Here is a 12,232-nt window from a genome sequence, read left to right as displayed (position 1 = left end):
TGTCCTTGCCTGGTCTGGCCTATATGTGACACCAGACCCACAGCAATGTGGTTGACGCTTAAGTGAACCCCTGGGCAATTAGGGATGGGCAATAAATGCAGGTCAAGCAAAGGACACCATTACACTGAGATGAAATAAAAAAGTGTTTCAAGATTCTGACCCAGTGACAGTGAAGGTATCATGACATATTTCCCAACAAGGATATGGTAAGCTTTGCTGGGAAACCCGCTGCTGGTAATATTGTTATGCATCTACGGCCTTGACCTTCTAAGTAGCACATGGTGCAACTTTTGAGGTGCTTTCAAAGAAACTGTGGTGATTAGTTGCTGCATCATCTTATAGATGGTACAAAGTACTGCCACTGTGTATTGATGGTGGAGGAAGTTAATGTTTAAGGTGACGGATACAATGCTTGGTCCTTGATGATATTCAGCTACCTGCGGATTTTTAGTGCTTCAAATGGAAAGTATTCCATCATTATATTGGCTTTTGTCTTGTAGTTGCAGAAAGCTACCAAATTTCAAGTTTGTCACAAAGATATGTTCACAACATTTCATAGAAAACTATTGATGAGAATGTAAGTCGCACAGCACTTCAAAATAACTAAGAAATATTTCAAATTTATCTTGATAAGTGGCTGCTAAATAAAACATTCGACAGAGAAATGCCAGAGAATAAGGTACAAAACAGATTATTAAGCAGTTAGAGATCCAGTGCTCACGGAGTGTAATTTCAAAATGTTCTCTTTCCCTTTCTCCCGCAAAGTGCCAGGTAGCAAAAGTTTACATTATTACCAGGTGCAATGGTATGAAACTGGTAACTGTTGTAATTTTTGATGTGGTGTTCAACCATTCAAAGCAGTTGGCCATGTGTAGGAAGCGAGTAATTAAATTTCACATCCAATTTACTCAGCATCACTTGCCATTGATGCATCTTGCTCTTTCCACCCCACCAACTCCTCACACTCTCCCTTCCTGACATTTCTGCATTTCTCCATTCTGCTCATCCTACTTCAACTGATTTGTTTTTATTTGTTCCTTCCTCACTTTTGACCCACTTTGCTTGCTCATTCCTTATTATTTGTTCCTCTCTTCAACCCTATGCACCCCCCAAAATAAAAGTGTCTCTCTGATAATAAAATGTGAGGCTGGATGAACACAGCAGGCCAAGCAGCATCTCAGGAGCACAAAAGCTGACGTTTCGGGCCTGGACCCTTCATCAGAGAGTGTCTCTCTTCTTTCTTTCAGCTCTCTTCAGCATTGAGTTCCAAGGCAAACAAACTGGAGACAGCAGCATCAATGGGCACTGCATCTGGAGCTTCATAGCACCGAGGACATTTGTATATGCTGCAGGTAGAAAGATGTGGAAGCCTCCTGGCTTTTTGTAGAGGAAGGGTTTTTATCTGTTGAAAGGCCTTGGCTGCTGCCGTGATCAGTATCTTAATACAAGCCAATTGTACGCTGTTGCACCATAATGTCTGGAATCACACTACACCAGGTTATAGTCCAACTGAATAAATCTTTTGGACTATAACCTGGTGTCATGTGATTGCGGATCTTATCCACCCCAGTCCAACACTAGCACCTCCACATCATGAGCACCTCAATCAACAACAGAATTTGAAAATACAAACCTGGCAACTTACATTTTTTTTCTGTCAGTAACAGAAACCCTAGCCTTTCATACAAGAGGCAAGCTACCCTTAGCACATCTGATAGAATGTAATGGAAGTTTAAATGGAGGTTTAAATGGAGGAGAATAAATGGAGTCATACCACAGCTTTTCTGAACCACCATTGAGGCAAATGCATTTATTGTGTAGTATCACGAATTATATGTAAGTGATGGTAATGTAGCTGACTGTGGGACTCTGACATCAGGAAGACAGAGACATCAGACATGTAAAGATGTAGGTCATGGACACTGCACAAGAGAGAATAATAGTCAATAACCTGCAATGTAAAGATGGAAATAAAGAAGTGTAGAGTGAAAGAGTTTTACTTAAAAATAAGGAACAATTAATCTCAGTATTAATGAACCTTGGCTGGACTTCAAAGCCACGACAAAAAAATCTGGAGATTAAAACACATTGACTTTCAGCAGAGGAAATCCAAGCTTTTATTCAAATCAATGACATGCAACAGTCCATAAGGATACTCCAGTATAGACCTTGCAATTGTCTCAGCCATTTGATAACCCAGAACGCCCACAATGAAACCAGAACTAGAAGGTTTGAAAGTGGCGGTCTCAGTGCTACCTGACTGCCTCAGCTTAATTGTGCAGATTTTATATGCTGTAAATCCAAAAGCTATTGTTATTCTAGTAAAATAAATGTGAACATACCAAACAGTGTGATGTAAAAATAATTCATTTGTACTTGCCAAAATAAATTTGATGATAGGACTGTCAAGGTCTAATCTGTGATCTTAGCACATGGGAGAATCAATGGAGGCCTTTTCAATGGATTTATATTGTCAAACATGACAATACAACTTTAAAGGATAACTTGTTTAGAAACTATACAATAATTAGCGTGAGAAATGTAAGATTTCTTAATTCAATAAGGGACTCAACATTGGAAAAGATAAATCCATTTCTGAAGCAGCCAAAAATCAGGGAGCAAAATTGGTTAATACTGCAAGGAAAGGTCAACCCTTCTTCTGATAAGTTGGGATGAATAAGCCCCCACAAAATGTTGTCACCCTCCTGAAAGCTCACCAGAATGCCAGAAGAGTGAGAATCAATGAGCAGCTTGCAACTCCTAATGGAAACATAAGCCCAGCAAGTGTCCGACAGGGAGAGCTGTGAGCTGTAACTATGGCAATATTCAATATTTATTGTCAGTTAACAGCACCATTACCATCTCAACATGAAAGGAAAAGGCTTGCAAAGGGAAATGTTCCAGAGAAATAGAAATCATACAACAAAGAAAAGTTTCAATAAACTAAACATATAGAACAAAAGGTGAAGAGTGGCACGGTCGCTCAGTGGTTAGCACTGCTGCCTCACAGCACCAGGAACCCAGGATTGCTTACATCCTTGGGCGCCTGTCTGTGTGGAGTTTGCACATACTCCCCGTGTTTGTGTGGGTTTCTTCTGGGTGCTCCGGTTATCTCCCACAGTCACAAAGATGTGCAGGCTAGGTGGATTGGCCATGCTAAATTACACATACTTTTCAGGGATGTATAGGTTAGGTGCATTAGTCGTGGGTAATGTAGGGGCACTGGGGTGGTTGGGATGCTCTTTTGATGGCCAGTGTGGTTGTTGGGCAGAATGGCCTGTTTCCACAATGTTGGGATTCTTTTAAAAAAAAACATCCTGGGGGAGATCCTGGAGAATCAATGCCGATTCTGGACCTGAACACACAAAGGTTTGAGACAGAATTTAAATCTGACTCAGGAGCAGTCAGGATAGAGAATGTCTTACGGGGAGTTTGCAAGTAGTGGTGCTCCTATGTAGGCAAACTGAGGGCGAGTAACTGTTCTGAAGGCAAATGGAGAACTAGCCCTCAGTTACACAAAGGAATTAGAAGAGAAATTCATGCTATTTGTCTGTCAATAATAATTTGGCAATGCGACAACAAGCAGATTTTTCACAAAATTAGATGTAAACAAGAAGTTCTGGCATATTCCGTTAGACCATGAGTCAAGACTGCTATTTGTTACACCATATGGATAGTATTGATTCAATCATCTACAGTTTGGAATATCCACTGTGTCAGAGATTTTCCAGAGGGCTGGGATGCTGGGAGAGAAACACATAACTATTTGCCTCTCTACTCTGTCCTAGTGCTTGTTAAAATTAAGAAGGAACACAACCAGAGGGTCAGTGACATATCATAGGCACTACTGGATGCAGTTCTCGCATTAAATGAGAAATGCTAATTCTATAGAATGACAATTACATTCCTAAGACATAGTAACCAAGAATGAGGTATCAACATGGATCCAGGGGTGATTAGTGAATTACAGTATTGAAGTGTCTACATGAAGTATGGAGTATTTTAGGCATAGCGAATTAGGTGGGAATTATTATCCTCACCTCGCCAACCTTATTCAAATCATAACGCAGTCTTTGAAGAAAGGTTAGAGAAATGGTATTGGTGTCCAAATGTATTTTGAAAAGGTTGAAGTGCAGCTACTTTCAATTGTTACCATAGGCCACCTTACAGTCTGAGCTTATTCTCCACAGTTGCCACAAATGCATCATTTACAGGACTAGAGCTGTCTTTATTCATGTGCAAAAACACAGCAAAATTTTATTAAAATATTAAAGTGTTTTACACTGAGAACATGATGCACACTGAACAGAGGCACACAGCTATTAGATAAGAAGCATCAGCAGTTATATGGGCATGAGAAAGCTACACAGGTTGCTCCATGGAACTGAAATTCTGCATCAAGAAGCACCACAGGCCCTTTGGTAATTTTACTGGGAGTGAAAGAGGAATCAAAAATGCCTCCATGCATACAAAGATCCAGGCTTCTGTTGATGTGACAGAACTATGCCATAGTCTATGTTCCAGGTCAAGCTAAAGGTATTCGCACTTTCAAGGGAAACAGTGGATCAAACAGAAAGAGAGGATTGCACTCTTGGAGAAGCAGTTGAATTTTATGCTAGAGCAATAACTGATGCTTCACTGGCAACGATGGGAAAACTCAAAGTCACTCAAAAACCTAACAAAGTGTGCATAGAGGTTAGACAACTCTGTCTGTGAGGGTAGTTGAAATACAATTCAGTGACCAAGTGCTAAAAAGGTAACAAGAGGAAAAAACCCTTGACCAAGACTTATTACTGTGTGACCTCAGAATAGTTGTACCAAAGTCATTGAAAAGAGAAATTTTAGAGACACTTTCCATCTATTGTGATATCATGAAGTGGAGGGCCCAATAATCTTAGTGGTGGTCAGGCATATCAAAAGGTATGCAGAATTATGTTTCATGGGTGTGCTGTTTACATCACTGTGCCTACACACTCATTAATTTTGTCAAGGTTTCTGGAAAGGCCAGCAATAGGATTGTTCGATTTTAAGAGGCGTGATATATTTAGTTGTCGTTGATTATTATTGAAGATGGATTGAAATGGAAAAATTTCATTCAACCACAATAGACATAATGATCAGAGTACTAAAAAGGATCTTCACAATATACTTTTTATCTGAAGCATTAGTATCAGATAATTGACTGCAATTCATTAATTAAGATTTCTGGAAGTTCATTTTCAGTACAGCCTTCAAACAGGTTACATGTTCTCCACTACATCCTCAGTCGAAAGCAGATGTATTAAGGATGATCAAGATTATGAAGTTAATGGTGCTATAAGGATGCAAACCGGAAATTAGCTCTACTCAGTTCAGTGCATCATCATTGCAAAGGGTACTCTCCAGCTGAATTGTTAATAGGAAGGGGATTAAAAATAAATGTACCAGTTTTTAAAGTCAACCTCAGGCCAATCGTCTCATCTCGGAACCACAAGAAGTTAAACAAATGAAGAAAGCCCACAGCAAAAAGCAGTAGAAATGGCACAACTCTAGACAAAGGCTAAGCTCTGTCAATCATAAAGCCCAGGTAGCAAGTCTGATTAATGGGTAGGAAGTTAGAAGCCACTGTCATCAGAGAGCAGATTGGCTGAGATCTTACAATGTCAAAATTACCTTAGGGACATTCAGAAGGAGCAGACAAGGGAGTCAAGAAGAGAGTGGTCTCTCCGGAAGGCGGACAAGGGCGGTGATGGAAAAATGTCTTTGGTGGTGGGGTCGGATTGTAGATGGTTGAAGTGTCAGAGGATGGTGCATTGTATCCGGAGGTTGGTGGGGTAGTATGTGAGAATGAGGGGGATCCTCTTGGGGCGGTTGTGGCGGGGGCGGGGTGTGATGGATGTGTTGCGGGAAATGCGGGAGACGCAGTCAAGGGCATTCTCGACCACTGTGGGGGGAACGTTGTGGTCCTTGAAGAACTTGGACATCTTGGATGTGCAGGAATGGAATACCTCATCCTGGGAGCAGATGCAGCGGAAGCAGAGGAATTGTGAATAGGGGATGGAATTTTTGAAGGAGGGTGGATGGGAGGAGGTGTATTCTAGGTAGCTGTGGGAGTCAGTGGGCTTGAAATGGACATCAGTTTCTAGCTGGTTACCTGAGATGGAGACTGAGAGGTCCAGGAAGGTGAGGGATGTGTTGGAGATGGCCCAGGTGAACTTGAGGTTGGGGTGAAAGGTGTTGGTGAAGTGGATGAACTGTTCGAGCTCCTCTGGGGAGCAAGAGGCAAAGCCGATACAGTACACTCTCTCCGTGACTCCCTTGTCCACTCCATACACCCCTCCAACCCCACCGCACCCGGCACCTTCCCCTGCAACTGCAGGAAGTGCTACACTTGCCCCCACATCTCCTTCCTCATCCCCATCCCAGGCCCCAAGATGATCTTCCATATTAAGCAGATGTTCACCTGCACATCTGCCAATGTGGTATACTGTATCCATTGTACCCGGTGTGGCTTCCTCTACATTGGGGAAACCAAGCGGAGGCTTGGGGATCACTTTGCAGAACACCTCCGCTCGGTTCGCAATAAACAACTGCACCTCCCAGTCGCGAACCATTTTAACTCCCCCTCCCATTCCTCAGACGACATGTCTATCATGCGCCTCCTGCGGTGCCACAATGACGCCACCCGAAGGTTGCAAGAACAGCTACTCATATTCCGCTTGGGAACCCTGCAGCCCAATGGTATTAATGTGGACTTCACAAGCTTCAAAATCTCCCCTTCCCCCAATGCATCCCAAAACCAGCCCAGTTCTTCCCCTCCCCCGACTGCATCACAAAACCAGCCCAGCTTGTCCCCTCCTCCCTAACCTGTTCTTCCTCTCACCTATCCCCTTCTCCCACCTCAAGCCGCACCTCCATTTCCTACCTACTACTTCATCCCGCCTCCTTGACCTGTCCGTCTTCCCTGGACTGACCTATCCCTTCCCTACCTCCCCACCTATAGTCTCCTCTCCACCTATCTTCTTTTCTCTCCATCTTCGGTCTGCCTCCCCGTTTCTCTCTATTTATTCCAGAACCCGCTTCCCACCCCCCTCTCTGATGAAGGGTCTAGGCCCGATACGTCAGCTTTTGTGCTCCTGAGATGCTGCTTGGCCTGCTGTGTTCATCCAGCTCCACACTTTGTTATCTTGGATTCTCCAGCATCCACAGTTCCCATTATCACCGAGTATGATTATCCCAGGTTGTGGGACAGCCAAGCCAATATTGCATCAGATGGTGTAAAAAGCAGTGCAGTATTTCAGACATAGTACAACATCATCACCATAACGTTAGAAACAGGTAAACCAGAATGGGATGTCTAGCCTGTGAGACCATGGTCCCCATTTTGTGTTGTACCAGCAGTTGATCACTGCTTGACTAAATTATCTATCATCTTCTTAAAAGCAAAATGTTCGGGTGAATTGAACAATTAGGTCACATGTGGTTTTATGCATTTTTTTACCATTTATTAAGTCAAACATGAGAAGTTAGACAAGTTGACCAATAAATAATAAGCAAGTGAGGAAAAGAGGGCAGAGTGACATCAAGCTTTACATTTCATACTTGGCTAAATAAAAGGTTTATCATTTTCCAAATTGAAAAATCCTTAACAAAATGAATTTTGATAATTAAAAGCCAGAACTTACTGGAATTGAGTCCATTACACAAATTACCTGTAATGCAGCTGTAATTAGCATTAAATTAATTAGTCAACTAGGAGAGTTGGGAACAGTTGTGACTATGGGAACATAAATGGCACATTAGGTGTCATAGTGTACATGCATTTGAGGGTGAGGCTAAGGCACATTTCTGAAATAAGTGAAACTTCATAAATCTGAGGTCATTATAATAAAACGTCTGTAGATAGTACATAGCTTTTTATTATTTGTTTCTGCTTCTCTTTTGCTTTTAATGTTATTTTTGATTATTTTATTGTAAGTGCAGTATCATTTTTTAAAAAATTCTATGTGTAGAATATTCCCAGCATCTGAATGACATAAGCAATAGTGAGAATGTGGGGAAAATACAACAAGAAAATGAAAAAAAAAGTGATTCTTGACATCAGAAAAATGAAGTCTGATTTTCTCCTGAAGCTTTCAATGGCTAAATGAAAATCTCTCCAGTAAACAACGAGTTACCAGTTTGCCTGCACAAACATCTTATTGTTAGCTAATCTGGCCTCATTTCCACACAGGCTGCTATCCTCCAGGGTATTCATGAGAATCAGGACAGCGCCAATTTCCAACTTGAAAGTCAGAACACTTCCCTGGTGGCTGCAAATTTCCAGCATCTTCTCTGGGTCTCCATGTTGTCCAGCATTCCCCAGCATCTCAGGAGGCACGCTATGGAAAGCAACCACCTGTGTACTCCATCCACGGAAATCGGCATTGACAAAGAACCAGCCTCTCCATGTCATTTGGCACATTTCAGACTAACTTATCATACAATCAAACACTTTGATATTGCCCTTTGGCAAACACTGACACCTCACATTACAATCAAATGCTTTACAAACAAGGAGATACACCCATCTCGTACATTAAGGCAGCTGACTTACTACGCATTTCCTTGGATACTCACAGCACCCCAGCCTTGCCTTTTGTCAGGTTCACAGGCTCACAGTCGACCTTGACTTGCACTTTAGCTCTAGTAAGCCAGGCAAGCTTCTCATGGTTGTCAGTAGTAGTCAGTCAAAAGGAAAGACTTGCTGCTGTTGGGGTACTGTTATATCAACGTGACCACCCACTGCACGTGCTTCAAACAAATGGCAATGTCTGAAAGTTTAAGGGGAGTAGACTTATACTAATCAAAGGATACTTTCATCAGTCAGGCAATACCACAATCAGTCAAGGGCATGGTCCAATCTCAATGCAGAAAGTTGGCCAAGATCTGTCAGTATGATCATATTCCAGGAATCTATGTCACTCCAGTCCAGGGAACAGCATACAGTTGGTTCCACAAGTCAAATGCAAACATTTTGGGAATACAGCTCACAGTCAGTTGGGAAGCAATAGAGAAGCCAATAAGTAGGCTCAGCTGTCCTCAGTCAGCACTGTCCTCCTATGTCAGTCTGGGTAGCCTGGCCCCAGTCAGTTCTGGGAGTTTGAGCTTTAAACATCAGAGAAGGTTATCAGAGGGCAATACTGTTCTGGAGAAGGTGGAAAATTCAAGTACAGGAATTAGAGCTAATACACCGTGACACAGAAAGGACATAGATTATGAAAGGGAACAACTCTACAGATAAAGGTGGGAGCTAATAGAGCATGGAAAGGAACGGGACTGTGAGGTGTTGATGGGAGGGTCTTTGGATGTCACCCTTCCCTTGGCCTCAATGTGAGGGTCCAGAGTCAGTGGAAGTGGATAGAGGTGGTAGTGGAAAGGCAATAGCAACTCTGGGCATGGTATGTGGTATGCCCAGGACTCAGGAAGTTGGCTGGGATTCTGGAGAAGCCCAAAGCTGATGGGGTTGATAAGGATCACTGTGCAGAATGGAATATGAAGGTTAGTGGGAATTGACTTTGACCACTTGTGAGATCATTAATCTTCTTCCACTGCTGCATCCACGTCTATGGTTATTTTGTTTTCATTGATTTCTGCACCTATCTTTTCCCACTGACTTCTCATCACATGTTTACTGGGGCTTCCTGCCAACACCAGCATTCTCTCCTCATTTCCACTTAAAGTCAGTGCACCAGTAGAGTGTTGGAAAGCCTGTGAGTTCATTCTCCCCCATACTTAGTCATTGAACTTTCTTTCAGGTGCAAAACAACTCAAATAATCTATTGCAGGCACAATGCATGTCCCCTTTAAATTGTACAAATTAGCTTTTAGCAGTGTAAGTTACTAATGATGTTGGGCCCACTGATGATATGTGTAGTTAATGAACAGAATGGGAAGCACTGACTGCACACAGAAATCATTATAATTAGCAGGCAGCCTGACATTAGTATTTGCTACCTGCGATCAAACTCAATTGGTATGAGTTAATTACGCATTGTAATCTTCAAGCCAGGTTTTTTTTCCTTTATTCATTCACAGGATGAGAATGTTTTTGGCTAGGGAGCATTTATTGCCCATCTCTAATTGCCCAGAGGGCAGTTCAGAGTCAACCACATTGCTGTGGGTCCAGAGTCACATGCAAACCAGACCAGACAAGAATGGCAGTTTTCTTCCCTAAAGGATGTCAGTGAACCAGATGAGCTTTTCCAACAATCAATAATGGATTCATGGTCATCATTAGATTATTAATTATAGATATTTATTGAACTCAAATTCCGCCATTTGCAATGACGGGATTTGAACCCAGTATCCCAGAATGTTACCTGGGCCGCTCAAGTAACAGTCTAGCCCTAATACCGCTAGGCCATCGCCTCCCCTTGCAGTATCTAAACATTATATAACCCAATGTCATTACTTCTGCTCACTCTTCTGTCCAGAGAACTGGCATTGGTTGAAGACCTATCCAATCAGAGAGGATTTAAAGGGAATAGTCACTAGCATTTTGCAAATACTCCGAATGGAGTACATATGAAACAAAAATATATGTTGACAAAATGAAATCAAAACAGCAAATACTTGTCAAGCGATAGAATTCTGAATGAGCAACTACTGAAATGTGAGACAAGAGAACAAAATGAATGGGTTGCAAAGGTATGACATCCCAAGTTTTTTTCTGGAATATCAAAATTTTCCCAAGAGGTATTCTGCCATACAGCAACCGGTAAGTGTTTTGGATAAAAACACATTTCTAAATCATTTAAATAATTGTCACTTTAATTCTGGAAACTGTCAAGTGAAATTAAATGGAAGTTCCAGATTCATTTGGTAATTATAATTATTCAAATAATGAGCATTCACATGGATGATCTCTGGTTAACATTTCAGACAACATGTTAGCTGACGTAAAGTATAAAAAAAAGTTGCAAGCTATTTAAATAACCTTCACTCTCTTGTGGGACTCTTCACAGCTGCAAAAAGTATACACTGCTGCCCAAATCCCTGGGAGAGCACAATCTCTGCTTCAAAACCTCGAACTATTAATTTGTGGAGGTTGTATCAGCTTTGATTCAGCTGGGAAAGTTCTTGACTCCAAGTCACAGATTTCAGCACAAAAATCAAGGTTGATATATCAGTGCAGTAGGAGGGAATACTGCACTGTTAAAAGCACTTCTTACGAATGAGATATTAAAGCTGAACTCATTCTGCCCTCTTAGTTGAGGATAAAAGATCCCATTGTATCATTTCAAGGAAGTATTGGGGAATTATTCTTGTTGCTTGGCCAATATTTATCCATCACTTCAATACTTCAAAAACAAGTGATCTTATCATCATCAGATGGCTATTTGTAGACGTTATGCATTTGCAAAATGGCTCATGCAATTTCAGATTTGTTACAGTGATGACAGTTCAAAATAAGCGTTCATTGGTAATAATTTTTTGAGAGTTCCAAAGGACATGAAAGGCACAATATGAATGCAAGTGTTACTCTGTATGATTTATATAAAAACACATTTACTGGTCAAAATATATTATTTCAAAATTAAAAATCTGAAGTTAAAAAGTCTGGCAAAAGGCTGAATGCCCAAGCAACTGAAAGCACAAGGTGAGTTAAACTAACTCTTAATTTATGAAGCTATCGTGTAATCAACCATGCCTGTGCAGTTAGCTTGGCAAATTTACATAAAGATAACACAGTACAAGTGTGGCCATTGGAATTGATGGGACAACAGCAACTGCTGCAAAGGCCTTGTAATTCTGTGGGGTTCTGTTGGACCTGCAGTAATTCAGGGAGTTGTCTTAATTATTGACCATATCAGACCTCAGACCAGTCAGAAATGTCATTGCCTCTCAGGTTGTGTGAGGGTCTGATGGTGGATCACCCAGAATTTCATCAGTCCGTGGACATGGTCTCACCAAAGCAGCCAACTTGCACTTTGGGACTCACCTCATGCATGCTCCCTGTCTGCAGAGTGCTGCTACAGAACCTTTTCAGGTCCTTTGGGAATTTTCATCACAGGGTGTGCCGAGGCTTGCCTCCACCCATTTGTGTAATTTGCCTTGTCAGGAAGAGGTACAGGATTCTGAAACTGGTGGAGACACGGCTAAATTCATGCCCTGCCCCCATCTCCAGGCCAAGATTTTTAATGTCTTTACGGATGAATTAATTTACACTTACACTTCAATTGTAAAGTGATCTCACTGAAGATAACTGTAT

General features: G+C 41.6%; 1 protein-coding gene across 1 annotated transcript in view; it reads right to left on the bottom strand.

Annotated features, from left to right (window-relative positions):
• Positions 1-12,232, bottom strand: part of LOC125452948 (synaptotagmin-like protein 2) — a 236,612-nt gene that overhangs the window by 223,172 nt on the left and 1,208 nt on the right. The window lies entirely within an intron of this gene.

The sequence above is a fragment of the Stegostoma tigrinum genome, chromosome 4 (genome assembly GCF_030684315.1).
Source record: "Stegostoma tigrinum isolate sSteTig4 chromosome 4, sSteTig4.hap1, whole genome shotgun sequence".
NCBI classification, from domain to species: domain Eukaryota; kingdom Metazoa; phylum Chordata; class Chondrichthyes; order Orectolobiformes; family Stegostomatidae; genus Stegostoma; species Stegostoma tigrinum.
This window is presented reverse-complemented; position numbering and strand designations above follow the sequence as displayed.